This window comes from Aptenodytes patagonicus, chromosome 2, assembly GCF_965638725.1.
Source record: "Aptenodytes patagonicus chromosome 2, bAptPat1.pri.cur, whole genome shotgun sequence".
Classification (NCBI taxonomy): domain Eukaryota; kingdom Metazoa; phylum Chordata; class Aves; order Sphenisciformes; family Spheniscidae; genus Aptenodytes; species Aptenodytes patagonicus.
In genome coordinates, this window is record NC_134950.1 from 24,612,066 (window position 1) to 24,627,623 (window position 15,558).

A 15,558-nucleotide genomic window follows, 5' to 3' on the forward strand; every position below is an offset into this window, starting at 1 on the left:
CATAATTAGAGAATATGATACAAGCTTTACAAGATTAAATTCGCAGACCCAAGAAAATCTTCATTAGCTGAATTTAGGGTTTTAAATACCCCACTAGTATTCCCATTACATTCCAGAACAACAGTTTAACTACAAGACTCAAGTGCAAGAAAGCCAAGAAAAGTAATGCAAATATTCTTGTAAGTGTATTAGAAGAGCAGATTAGAGAGGAAGCAAATTCTTACAACTTTTGACCCAAGCCAATTTCTCTCTTCAATAGATGTAGTCTCTTGCAGAAAAAAAAGCAAAATGCTCTCTGGATCATAGCACTACTAAGATCACACAATGTGTTCACAGAAAGAAGGGTTCGGGGAACAAGTGTCCAGTAGCGCAGTAAGAAGCTAGAATAGTCTTAAGTCCTCTAATCACCAAAAAGCAAGTAGTTTAAACTGTGCTGGGCTTTTGTATAGGACAGATTATGTGTTTCCCTGCATGCTGCCTGGCATTTTTAATAATCTCAGAAAAGTTAAAAAACGGAATCTTCATACTACTTGCTTCTTTACGTTTTTTGCATGAAGAATAAAAAAAAAATTACATTACATGTAACGATACATTTTAAATAGAAGTCTACAACTTCAAAAACAATCGGAGAGAGAGTTTCTTTCCTTCCACTACATATTTAGAAAAACAGAACACACAAAGAAATTCTCTGATAAAATGAAAAATACCATTTCACTAAGAAAAAAGATGATGAGCAATATAATCTTAGCCGGGGGGGGGAGGGGAGGCCAGGAGGGGGCAGGGAAGGGAATAGAAGGCTGAACTTATTTGGAGAAATTGCAGAAGACAGACCCGTTCGTACATTGGAAGGGTAGAGATAACTTCTAAAAGAAGGATGAGTTACCATAAAGGATTTGAGATTTTCCAGTCATTAATACAGTACTGAAACAAGCTGTTGTTTGTTTTTTAATTTGTGCTTATTTGGCCATTTCAGTCATACAGGACTTTCCCATTCCAACGTCTGAAAAAATGAAATGGGTGTTTAGCATCAACTCTGTTTGGAGGGCGTTTGTTTGCTTTATCACCTCTGACAACCTTCTGATGCTTTTCATCAAGGAATGTGAGTCTCCTGAAGACACTCTCAGAACTTGTAACTACAGTGCAATTTCATTAGAAAGCCACCGCTCTCTTCACAGCATACCTGAGCAATAATGACAGCTTAAAGCTCTTGCTTTATATTTAAACCTGGGGTGACAGAAGCCTCTTCATCAACATGTATATTTTGTAATCAGAAAAGCTCACCTCTCCTTCACATCTCCAGCTGACCGAGAAAAATTAGATTATAGACTTTTAAGCTAAAATTTTTGAAATAACTTTTAACCATACCCTCTTTCTTGGAAACTAGTTCATATGTAGCATGAAAATATTTTTTCAGATGAGTCACCATACTGCTATTTATGTTTTGAACTTGCAAAAAACCCCAAGATGTCAGAGTGACTAAACAGCCCAATTAGCACACTTCCTTCTTTCCTGAGCTCACTTATGGATTGTACAGAATGCTGTGGTACAACTATTTACTTATTTGATATGATAGGATCACATTACGTTTGCCTTTTAATATTTATGTTGGCTACGAGAAACAGAAAGGGGGTCCAGGGGCATGGGGAAGGCATTCTGGTTTTGAAGCGTTAACTGTATCAAGCCTGACTACACTGAAGTCTAACTTTTCTATCTGCGTACTGACATGACCATGTTCAATGAATCTTCTCATAACTTCATGCAGTATCTATGAGATGTTTTAATCATATAGAGTATTACTAACACCTAAAGATGAAATAAGAGTGGTTTAAGCTTTTACCACTTTCAGAGAGTTAGGAATACACACTAGCGCATGGGGTTTGGGGACGGGACGTGTTTTAAAGGAAAGGGGCAAAGAACCCTTAGACTGTGTTAATTTTGAAAGACAGTCTCAAATCTTAACCTATAAATAAATTCAATACAATAAGCTTTTTATATTTCCCTGAGCTACAAGTCTGTTGTGATGGAAAATGGTTGTAATCATTTAGAGCAAGTTGGACCTAAAAGTAATCAAAACAAAAATGTACATGGTCCAAGATGGTGCCAATAAGCAACACAAATTTTTATCTCAGAAATATACCTATGTGACTTAATCCACATGAATTAACAGAGTATACCTACATTTAAGAAGAATTCAACCTGACCAAACATTTGAAAAAAAGTTTTTTTAATCTGGGATAACATCCATTCATTTCCTTACATTACACAATTATCAAAAAGGTTTTAGAGCTGCATGGGGGTTTTTTGAGCGTGAAAACACACCATTTTTCACAACAGCTACTGATACTTTATAAAGCAAATGTTGTATTCTTTAATTGCCAGAAGATGATAACTGTGGCCATGACCTTATAGGAACTACATTCCTATGTAGACGTATATCCAAAAGCTTTCTGTATCTGCACGCTTCTGCTCAATGTTAACTTTAAGAGCACACTATTAATTTCTCAAACATGTGGCTGTCTCATAAGCCCAGAAGTAAAACATGTTCATTAAAGAGATGGGAAAAAGTTCCAAGCGAACAGCCAAAACTAGCATAATTATGAAACTATTTAACACTGGAACCAACTAGAGTCACACACTATGTCTAGATCACAGTGATGTCATCAGAAACACCCGGCCAAAAGGCACTAAAACTACTGCACTACCATAAATCCACCTCACACCAGATGACAAACATTTTAAAGTTAAAGTCAAAGTTATACTGGGGGTGGGAAGAGAGTTACATTCTAAAAGTGCTAGTAACTATAGCTATAGTATGAGATTTGATAAATGCCCGTTCAATTTAGCATTGACAAGAGTGATTCCAAACAACAGTGGAAAACTAAAAACACTCATGATGTATCTAGAGAGACGATTTTTAAAGAAAATAACACTCATTTACAAAAATATCTTTTCCCACTAGCTTGTATTATAAGTAAAGCCTAGAAAACTTAAAAAATTTTAACATGAGGTCCTGCTTATGGGAGTTGTTACACAAATGTACCTTGGATCAGGACAAATAGAAGTTTGCACAACCACGCTCCTTTTTCCCTTTTGGCAGATGTGTCAGACCAGGTACTTGGCTGAAATATTTTTAAAGAGCACTGAGTGCTCAAGCCTCACCACCCAAGCCACAGAAGGCAAAGGCAGGGACTGGGAGAATGAAGAGCCGCCCACTGTGGGAGAACATCAGGTTCGAGACCATCTAAGGCACCTGAAGGTGCACAAGTCCACAGGACCCGATGAGATCCATCTGCAGGTCCTGAAGGAACTGGCGGATGAAGTTGCTAAGCCACTATCCATCGTATTTGAGAAGTCGTGGCAGTCCGGTGAAGTTCCCACTGACTGGAAAAGGGAAAACATAACCCCCATTTTTAAAAAGGGAAAAAAGGAAGACCCGGGGAACTACAGGCCAGTCAGTCTCATCTCTGTGCCTGGGAAGACCATGGAACAGATCCTCCTGGAAGCTATGCTAAGGCACATGGAGGACAGGGAGGTGATTTGAGACAGCCAGCATGGCTTCACCAAGGGCAAGTCCTGCCTGACTAACCTAGTGGCCTTCTATGATGGAGTGACTCCATCAGTAGACATGGGAAGAGCTACGGATGTCATCTCTCTGGACCTCTGTAAGGCCTTTGACACGGTCCCCCACAACATCCTTCTCTCTCAACTGGAGAGGTATGGATTTGATGGGTGGACTGTCCAGTAAAGGGTGAGGAATTGGTTGGATGGCCACATCCAGAGGGTAGTGTAGTGGTCAACGGCTCAATGTCCAGATGGACATTGGTGACGAGCGGCATCCCACAGGGGTCCGTATTGGGACCAGTACTGTTTAATATCTTCATCAATGACATAGACAGTGGGATCAAGCGCACCCTCAGCAAGTTTGCAGATGACACCAAGCTGAGTGGTGCGGTCAACACGCCAGAGGGACAGGATGCCATCCAGAGGGACCTGGACAAGCTGGAGAAGTGGGCCTGTGTGAACCTCATGAGGTTTAACAAGGCCAAGGGCAAGGTCCTGCACCTAGGTCGGGGCAACCCCCAGTACCAACACAGGCTGGGGGATGAAGGGATTGAGAGCAGCCCTGCAGAGAAGGACTTGGGGGTACTGGTGGATGAAAAGCTGGACAGGAGCCAGCAAGGTGCGCTCGCAGCCCAGAAGGCCAACCGTATCCTGGGCTGCATCAAAAGAAGCATGGCCAGCAGGTCGAGGGAGGGGATTCTACCCCTCTATTCTGCTCTGGGGAGACCCCACCTGGAGTACTGCGTCCGACTCTGGAGCCCTCAGCATAAGAAAGACACGGACCTGTTGGAGTGGGTCCAGAGGAGGGCCACAAAAATGATCAGGGGGATGGAACACCTCTCCTATGAAGAAAGGCTGAGAGAGTTGGGGTTGCTCAGCCTAGAGAAGAGAAGGCTCTGGGGAGACCTTATTGCAGCCTATCAGTACTTAAAGAGGGCTTGTAAGAATCATAGAATCATTAAGGTTGGAAAAGACCTCTAAGATCATCGAGTCCAACCGTCAACCCAACACCACCATGCCCACTAAACCATGTCCCTAAGAGCCTCATCTACACGTCTTTTAAATACCTCCAGGGATGGGGACTCAACCACTTCCCTGGGCAGCCTGGTCCAATGTGTAACCACTCTTTCAGTAAAGACATTTTTCCTCACATCCAATCTAAACCTCCCCTGGCGCAACTTGAGGCCATTTCCTCTCGTCCTATCGCTAGTTACTTGGGAGAAGAGACCGACACCCACCTCGCTACAACCTCCTCTCAGGGAGTTGTAGAGAGCGATGAGGTCTCCCCTCAGCCTCCTTTTCTCCAGGCTAAACAGTCCCAGTTCCCTCAGCCGCTCCTCATAAGACTTGTTCTCCAGACCCCTCACCAGCCTCGTTGCCCTTCTCTGGACACGCTCCAGCACCTCGACGTCCTTCTTGTAGTGGGGGGCCCAAAACTGAACACAGTATTCGAGGTGCGGCCTCACCAGTGCCGAGTACAGGGGCACAATCACTTCCCTACTCCTGCTGGCCACACTATTTCTGATACAGGCCAGGATGCCATTGGCCTTCTTGGCCGCCTGGGCACACTGCCGGCTCACATTCAGCCGGCTGTCGACCAACACCCCCAGGGCCTTTTCCAACAGGCAGCTTTCCAGCCACTCTTCCCCAAGCCTGTAGCGCTGCATGGGGTTGTTGTGACCCAAGTGCAGGACCCGGCACTTGGCCTTGTTGAATCTCATACAGTTGGCCTGGGCCCATCGATCCAGCCTGTCCAGGTCCCTCTGCAGAGCCTTCCTACCCTCCAGCAGATCAACACTCCCGCCCAACTCGGTGTCATCTGCAAACTTACTGAGGGTGCACTCAATCCCCTCGTCCAGGTCATCGATAAAGATACTGAACAAGACCGGCCCCAAAACTGAGCCCTGGGGAACACCGCTCATGACCGGCCGCCAACTGGATTTAACTCCATTCACCACAACTCTCTGGGCCTGGCCATCCAGCCAGTTTTTTACCCAGCGAAGAGTACATCTGTCTAAGCCGTGAGCCGCCAGCTTCTCTAGGAGAATGCTGTGGGAGACGGTGTCAAAGGCCTTACTGAAGTCCAGGTAGACCACATCCACAGCCTTTCCCTCATCCACTAGGCGGGTCACCTGGTCATAGAAGGAGATCAGGTTGGTCAAGCAGGACCTGCCTCTCATGAACCAGTGCTGGCTGGGCCTGATCCCCTGGTTGTCCCGCTCATGCCTTGTGAGTGCCCTCAAGATGAACTGCTCCATAATCTTCCCCGGCACCGAGGTCAGGCTAAGAAAGATGGGGACAGACTTTTTAGCAGGGCCTGTTGCGACAAGACAAGGGGGAATGGCTTTAAACTAAAGGGGGGTAGATTCAGACTAGATAGAAGGAAGAAATTTTTTACGCTGAGGGTGGTGAAGCACTGGCACAGGTTGCCCAGAGAGGTGGTGGATGCCCCATCCCTGGAAACATTCAGGGTCAGGCTGGACGGGGCTCTGAGCAACCTGATCTAGTTGAAGATGTCCCTGCTCATTTTAGGGAGGCTGGACTAGATGACCTTTAGAGGTCCCTTCCAACCCAAACTATTCTATGATTCTATGGTTACATCTAAAACTATGCAAATCATAAGTAACATGCTAAAGACACCTAGGCTAGTAAATTTACATGCACGTTCCTCAGTCAATTTTCTACTGCACTATAAAACAGTTATTGCAAGGTTTAAAGCAAATTACAATTGGCAACACCTGAACGCATACTAGATGAGGTTTATTATGATCTTTCCTAATAAGTGGAATTTATTATTTTTGTTCATTATTCTGTTTTCCAAATTTAAAATACATAGTTCTTTTTCTCTTTAAAAAGACACTTTCTCATTTTAAAAATACATAAATCCTATTTAATATGCTATACCTCCAAAATGTCTCATAAGCATGCTTAATGGGAAAAAAATGTTTTCTCTTGGGGATCACTTAGCTATTTATGCAAATATTGTCCCTCTGCTTTCACGAAATCAAGTTAAAGATAAAGAAAACTGAGTTCTTTAAAAAAAACCACACACAGGAAAATGTGCAAAACGACCATTATGAATTAAAATTTTAAACCCCAAACCGATCCTAAGTATCTACTGCACAAACTTGCAGAGTTCTCCATTGCCATTTTCTCTTCCTCTACAAAATTTTGCTTTTTCTGATCCTTTGTCATTTCTAAAACAGTGAGTTTAATATCCTTTACAAGTCAGTAAGAGATACATATTTCTATTTCTGTAAAGTGTATCTTAAATTGCAAGATGCAAAAACTGCAAGAGAGGATCTCATTTCCCACTAGTGAACTGTGCTTATATGGCTGAGTAGTTAGTTGCCTGTAGCAAGAGTAATATTCAGAATATATTAATTCTAGCAAGACCTTTGACACAGTCTCCTCCACAGACCTTATTCCCAAACTGGCGAGATATCAACTGGATAGTAAGAGATAAGTTGGGTGAAAAAGCGGCTGGACTACTGGGCTCAAAGGGTTGTGATCAGGGGTACAAAGTCCAACTGGTGGCTGGTTACTTGTGGCATCCTTCAGGGATCAGTACCAAGCCCATGGTGTTTAACATCCTTATTAAAGACCTGGAAGATGGGATAGAGTGCACCCTCAGAAAGGCTGTGGATGGTACCAATCTAAGGGGAGGAGCCGATGCACTGGTGGGCAGGGCTGCTATTGATAGGGACCTTGAGGGGCTGAAGAAATGGGCTGTTAGGAACTCCATGAAGTCCAGATGCAAACGCTAAGTCCTGCACCTGGGATGGAGGTACTCTGTGTAACTGTACAGACCAAGAGCCAAATTGCTAGAAAGCAGCTTTGCAGAAAAGAATCCAAGGGTCCCAGTGGACAGCAAGTTGAACGTGAGTTAGCAGTGTGCCCTTGCTGCAAAGAAGGCCAACTGTGTGCTGGGCTGTATTAACAAGGGTGAAGCCAGGAGCGTGATTCTTCCCCTCTCTTTGGCCCTTGTGACGAATACTGCACCCAGTCTAGGGCTCTCTAGTAGATACAAGAAGGACATGGATGTACCAGAACCAAGTCCAATGGAGGGCCACCATGGTGGTTAGGGGGCTGAAGCACATAAGCTTCATTTCCCTCAGGGGAAATTGAGACAACTGGGGTTGTTCAGCTCGGAGAAGGGAGATCCTACTGCTGTCTACAGCTACCTACTGGGAAGGTACAGAGAAGAGCGAGCCAGACCCTGTGTCCATTGCCAGTCATCCTCTCACAGTACACCTTTGACAAGTCTGAAACACAGGCAATTCCAAGCAGGGTAAAAGCTTTTTCACCAGGAGGGTGATCAAGTATTGGAACAGGCTGCCCAGAGAGGTGGTGGAGTCTCAATCCTTGGAGCTATTCAGCACTTGGCTGGCCAAGCCCTGGGGCAACCTGCTCTAATTGGACTTGCTTTGAAGTTGGACTAGATCACCTCCAGAGATCATCCCAAAATTGCTCTATGATTCCTCTCCATGCAAAAATGAAACAAAAAGTAATACAAGTTTTTAAAAATATTACCTTAAAAATACACTACAAGTTTCATGAAAATGGTAAGCACTATCAAGATCTTGCTTTCAAAAAGATATCTGATTATGTTCCACTGCTACAATTGTCAATTATGATTATAATTGTCAATTCCACTGCTAATTGTCAATATGCATTATATACATACACAAATAGACAAGTTCATTCATACTACACTTCTGTGTAACCTTGCAACAACACTTCTGCTGGCTAGCACAGGTCAAGCATTACTTACAAACGAGTCATCAACTTTAATACAGCCTCAATAATTTCATTGCACAATTACCCTGCAAAGAATATTTTACTAAGACTTAAAAACAAACAGAAATACAGAAACAGAAAATTAATTTTATTATTTTTCTAATGAACAGCAAACTAGAAGCGTTAACAACACTGAAACAGAGCAAAATCAGTGACTTAAACATGACATCTGTAATTCTTTTGGAACCTGTGAGTTAATAGTCTAATGCAGACTAACTTTAAAATTATATACATATGTCTATTTAAAAATTATCACAGTACAAAATACTGAAAAGAAGATTTAGCCAAATCAGACTGGGTTACTATTTTGTAGAATAATTAAGGAGTTATGTATTATATATGGAATTATATATAGCTTATACATATACACTTATTGTACCTTCAAAAGTCTATTCAAGACAGTCCATCTTCTTTCAGTTACAAAACCCATTTTAAATCTTTTCAAACTAGCAAATCACATACCTCAGAGTGAGTACTTAGAGATTAAGCTCTGTCTTTCTCTAAGGCAGATGAGAGAATGATGGAAGGTCTTTATTTCTCTACTTGCATTTTTTTTTTCAGTACTATTTCATGTAGAAACATGTCAAAAATTAACTCTTTAAATTATGTACCAGATTACGAAGGAGAAATACCAAGGAATTGGGGGCAGAGGTGCAGTGGCAAAGCACCTTAATGAGTGGGGGGAATAAACAAGGGTAACCTGGTTAAGAATAATGGACAAGCTGGAGCAGTCAAGAAGTAATTTAACGAGGTGTTAGCATGTATTTGCATCTTGTTGCATCTGATCTCAGCTGATGTTAGATTCAGAGAAGCGAGTAGTAACAGTGACCAGCAAGGCACACTAAGATACCTGTACTAGATCAGGAGGTTACATCCATCTCAGTCTGTTATCAGCCATGTTTTGTTAATTCTATATTAGCATAGCACAATGTGCTCTGAAATAGAGGTATGAGTTAAAAATCCACATGAAAGCTGTGGACAGGCTAAAACACCGCCACAGCAGTCCCAACTGAAAGGCAAGAAGCTTGCAGCAAGTCTGTCGCACTGATAGTGCAGAATGTGTGCTATCTGCCTACTGATTTCTGGGCAATAACATCTCCTTGTGATGTTGCTACTGTTTTGATTAGCTGATTATCTGATGTATTTGAGAGGAACATTCCTTTGTTTACAAGAAAGGGAGCTGTCAGCGTCTGAAAGCCTATGGTGATAAGGCCGTACAGCCAAAGATAAATAAAACAGGCTATTCTCACTAAGTGCTCCTCAGAAATACACCCCAATTTCTCAACACCCAAGACAGAGCAACAAATAAAATGACTTTGCAAGTCTTTTTGAGGGAAGTGAGTTGTACAAGTATCTTCTTTCTATTTGGGAAAGATGTTATATTATAAACTGTTAACTGATTACCTAGTAAAGTTTCTGATATATTGTGTTTTTAAAAAAAACATGAGGCCACCTACCATGATGTAAGCGCTTTTTAATAGAAATAAACATCTCAAAATGGCTTTTCTGCAATTTCTCTTAGGATAAACTTTTTAAAGATTTCACTCTTCCTCATGTTACAGGAAGTTTGCCCAGTGCTTTGGTTTGGGGGATATGGGTGGGGGCATCTTAATTCTGTAACATTATTCTGTGTTTGTTTAACACCTAGCATAGCAGAGTCCTGATCCATGACTAGAGCTCAAAGAAGAAAAATAAGAAAGCAACAAACAGTAAGAAATATTACAGTAGCAACTGGCAGCTATACTCAAGATTTGGCATTACTATAGAAGGAAGGATGGAAGGGATGAAAAAGAAGCAATTCCTAAATGTTTGTGCCACAAAACTCACAGCGCACAGAACTAACTCAGTAATTCTCACACTAGGGTGGCCTGGAAGAAGAGGAGCCCGGAGGAGAGACGTAGCAGAAAGACTAGTGCTAGGTGAGCTCCTTCAGCAAAACTGATGGTGTGGGGCATCCTTGAAATAGGATGGATGTGGGCTAAAAAGGGTCCTTCTGCCCCACATTCTCTGTGCCTGGAAATAAGAAGGAAGAGTGGCTGAAACAGTTTACCCTGAAGGACTGGGAGGAAAGAGTGACAGGAAACACACTCAGGAGAACAGACTGCAAACATGAGAAGAAGAGAGACAAGTGACCTACATTTTTGTTCTCTTTTCTGACTTGTGTTCAGAAACAATCAAATCTAATAAAATTAAGAGTGTTAAAAGAACTGCTATCTATTAAAAAAACCCCTCTCTCTTGAAAATTAAGTCTGAACAAAACAGAATATAAACTGTTTCAACTTGAAATATATCTCCATACATGGAAACTCCAGAACAGTTTGACTGTTCTGCTGTCATCCAGCCTAATGCACGATTCAGGGGCTGTTACAGGGCCACCTCACCCACAGACAGGTCCAGCCACTGAACTAGTCAGCACCACAACAAACATTTTCTTCCTTACACCACTGCATTTCTTCTGTGTACAGGAACAGTATTTAAGCCAGTTTACATTTTTTTGTGTGCTACTTTGGAAGACACTGTACCAAAGACAGGACATACTCTCATCTTTGTTACAGGTCCCTTGAAATGTTGGTTGAGAAAAGCTGAGCACTATTTCTCTAACATTTATCAAGTATATTGTCCTGAACACTGCAGGAGGATTGAAACATCATTGTGAGCATGGCTCGATCGCATCACTGATTCATTAAACAACATCTGGAAACCATTAGCAAAAACTTGGCCCATTCAGGTGACTTCCTAATGTAACCTGTTCCACCTGCTAGAGGGCTAGCACTAATCCCCAACCCTATTTCAACTGGCCCCAGACTCTTCACCAAAACATCACTTTCCTTTGTGGTAGCAAATTATTAAGGGTACTTGTTTCCCCCACTGTACTAGTGGGTTGTAGTTGCAGCTCCATTTCACACTTTCTTTAGGGGGTACTTTCCGCTAACACATTTCCTACTGCAGTTTATTAGAAAGCCAGACCTCATGTGCAAGAATTCCCTCCACCAAGCACCTGCCAAGGATGTAGTAATAATTTTTATTACAACATAACCTTGCTACCCACTTCCTTCAGAGGAAGGTATAATACTGTCCAGACCAAGTTTTCTCCTAATTCCAAACACTATTGAGCAGCATACCTACAGCAGGGCCCCAGCAAGTTGAGTAATCCACAGCTCTCAAATTTCTAACATTAGGACAAACCTCTGACACATGACAGAGCAAGGACTGAGGCACAAAGCTTTGCCTGCAGAACTTGCTATCCAAGCAAGCTCTTTTCATTGCTGAGCATCATTTGGGCAGTGTTTGGCTTTTGGCAGCTGCTGGGGGTGGAAAGAGGGGAAAGGAGGCAATGAAATGGCAATGGATTATACCAATGCCAATGTCTGAAGGAGGAGTATACCCATTAGGGTCTCCCCAGCTGCCACTCATTTTCATAAATCTATAGGTTATTATCCTTGAAGTGACTAATTCTCCATCAAAATTGTTTGAAACTAGTCAATAGGTTCAAACTTTAATGGGCCAGCGTGAAAGAAGAGGAAGAGAAGACTGCATCATCATGCACGTCTGGTTTCCTTAAGATACCAAGCTTAAAATCCAGCACAACTGAAACGTGTTGGGGTCATAGATTTTAGCCTAGCAGTCCTTTCTTCCTCAGTTTAAGATGGGTCCAAGCCACATCTGAGCTTGTGGCCATTCTCCACAGAACACGCACCAGAGGAATTCCTCCCGAGCTGGGAATGGTACTTTTCAGGATATTTTTGCCAGTGCAGGGAGGCTCAAGTAGGAATGACATTTCTCAGCCACGGGCACAGTAATACTGAAACTCTCTACAGTTTTCACTGCATTCTGCAAATTCAAAAGTGTGGGGAATTTCATTGAAGTAAGATCTCAGCATACAATATGATCTACAGCAGGAGATTGGAACATTGACATGACACTAGTAAAAAATACTTCCCCTTTTTAAGAAATAAGCACAATCTTCACAAAAAGAATACTAATGGCTTTTTACTGCTATGTTAAGACAAAACTTCATTTCCTAACTTATTTCCAATAATTATTCTCATACGGTATACTTTTTGTGTATTCTATACACATACATGTAATACTATGTAACTGTATTATTAATGCTATGTGTGAATGATATTCAAATAGCTTTAACAAATTAAGATCTACTGGGTGAGTATAATTCTGTTAAATTTTAGACTTCCATACACCTGGCTGAAACACCATTTGTCCTAATTTAGACAGTTTTCTAACTTTTCAACTGATCAAATTCTAAACACAGAAGCCAAGTTAGTGGAGGGTTCCAGTTATCTGCAGCTATTTAGTTGTCTCAAGCAAAACTTCCATAAAAACAAGATGATAATTTTATCAAAATGCTTGTATTTAAACTTTCAATTACACACTGATAGCCCTACTGTATTTGTAACAACTCACTTTAAATTTTGTATTTTTTTTTTTTTATTCTTTCTTTTTAAGTTAACTTCAGATACCACTATGGGGAAGAACAGATTTTCACCAAGTGTAATTTATCAATTACATCTTATCTAAATAACATTAGTTAACAAAACTAATGGACTAAACTACAAAGCTGGCTGAATGGCTGCAAAAACTTCCTGGTTAATAAATGTAAAAAAGTACACATAGGTGCAACTTACTCAAAACATGTACATTAAGGAGTTTCTACTTACAATCAGTCACTTCTTTTGCAATTGTCAGTCTGTGATGTGTATACCGTTTCAAGGAATTTATCGTTATTTATAATGCACCGCTTTTTAAATAAGAAAGCTTTTGAAACATTACCTTAAACCTAAACAAACAATAATTTATCTTCTCAAATAGTCAGCAATCACACAAAACTACCAGAATGCTATATATAAAGAGAAGTGTAGCTGTCAACACTACATTATAACTGTTGCGAAGTTTTACAAGAGACCTCTGTAATTATAAGATAACATGTAAATTTTTATCACATTGGTTAGTTTAAAATACAGTGTGCCTCCTCTTAGGCAGTAGGGACTTTTTATCAGGATCCAACATTTATTATTCTTTCTAGTGACCACCATGTGCATGCCACTTCCTTCCTTACACAAATTTTGACATTCAAACTTCTTCAAATGAATATACTTCCCTTGGTACAAGCTAATCAGAAAGGATTTTTTTTTTTTTTTAATATAAAATTAAGAGCAAAACCCCTTCTCCAAAATCTGTGCCAATCATTTTGAATGGAAAATAATTTTTCTTTTATCCCTGGTCTAATTTGCAATGAAAGAATGAGTATAGGTTTAAAATTAGGGAGGAAAGTGAGTGTCAGCAACAAATGAAGTTGAGTGCCCCAGAGAACAAAACATACAAATATTCTGAAAGGAGCTGGGGCAGGACGGGACTATTACTATTTGGTGCTCAACTGCGCACTCCAGCCACATGCAAAAATAAGATATTAAAAATTGGACAACAGGATGGAGAAATAAGATTGAAGAGAACTTGGGGAAAAAAATATGTATGTGGGAAAGTTAAAAGCCTGGAAACATCCTCTAATCTCATACAATGCCAAGCAGGAAAGCTCAGGGACGATTTAGTGTGGAAGAAGAAAATAATGTATCTTGTTTCAAATTAAAACATGGATCATCATCTGTAACAAAACTACTGAATAACATAGGCCAAGGAATATATTTAAAGCTAAACTCACAAAAATATTCTCTTAAATCTATAATTCATCAGGTTTTTATCTATTTGTTTACATTAAGAAATCTGTTTTATAAATTTAGGTAACGCACCATTAAGTCATCAACTCACTCAGGTTTCTCTAACATTTATCATTTTACATGGTATATATTTGTTGGGATGGTGGATAGTTTTAGCTTCTTCAAAAACTAACTTAAAGCATACTACCCACAATACCATACATTCATTTAAGTGCAACTGCATTCATACCAAATGAAAAGAGAGCTTTCATAGAATCATAGAATCACTGAGGTTGGAAAAGACCTCTAAGATCATCGAGTCCAACTGTCGACTGATGCTTTTTATCTGCAGTCCTGAAGAGCAGTTGCAACAGATAATTCCATTATTCAGAAGGCAAATCCCTCACTTTACAAAAAAAGACTTGATCTGAATTTTAGGTAATACCAATAACTTAAGAACTAAGACAATCCAGGATTGTCCACCCATGGCAATCACCCAGGGATCAGGTTCATGCTTTAGCACCCTCCTGCGGCACAGACTATAGTCCATCCATTCCTGAATCCATCATACACAGACACCCTCCACTTATTCTTTCCAGGCAGGTCTCCTGACTACTGTCTTTTCCTCTCCTTCCCCCTCAAGCAACATGTGGGCCAAATATTTACTCCACATCTCACAGACTTGGTTGAGCTATATCGTACTTGTGCCTACAAAGTTGGACACTGCAACCATCACTTCTGAATGAGTCCTATATACCATTAAAATAAACAAACAAATAAAATTTTAAAAACTATGTTTGTTCAACATAAAGTATTGATACATACATATTGTTAAACTGCTCTGGAAATACAAAGCTCTAAAACATGTCAGTTTGAGCAATGTTTTTTTCTGAAATCTTGAACAAGCATGGTCAACTGATTCCGAGAGCTGCTCTTTCTCAAGAGTTACTGCTGGGGGAGGAACACGTTTGTGATTCATTGCACAAAGAGATTAAGTATTTGTTTTATACTTGGAAAAAAAAAAATGCATCTCGCTTTCATATAGCTAACGGGCTGGCACATAATTATTTCCTAATTTTCTGGTCAAGAAGCCAGGATGCAAAGAACCACACACCCCCACTTCATACTGAATGAATACTGAAGTGTATAGTGCTTAAATAGTCCTTTTATACCTATGTGAGCCTCAAAATCAGTTTCTAAGCTGTAATACAACGTTCAAATAGACAATACACTACATATCAAGAAAGTTACCACAGGACATGACTATGGCAGTGCATCATGCTGATATGAGTCTCTTTACATAGTCACACAATGATACCTAAATATCCATCTTTTTAAATATACCAAACTGTGTTCCCTACATTGTGACTTTATGTTTTTAGAAACATGATCTGGCAGTTAGAACTTCATCCTAATCCTGCTCCCTTTGTGGAAGCGCACAGGCACACTTACAGGTAGGTAAGCATTTGTGCCAAGTGATGAACAGCCTTTTTCTATCCACACACAGTCTTCTTTTAAACTATCCCAT

General features: G+C 40.7%; 1 protein-coding gene across 5 annotated transcripts in view; it reads right to left on the reverse strand.

The window, feature by feature from the left end:
• Nucleotides 1-15,558, reverse strand: part of VPS13B (vacuolar protein sorting 13 homolog B) — a 497,028-nt gene that overhangs the window by 445,428 nt on the left and 36,042 nt on the right. The window lies entirely within an intron of this gene.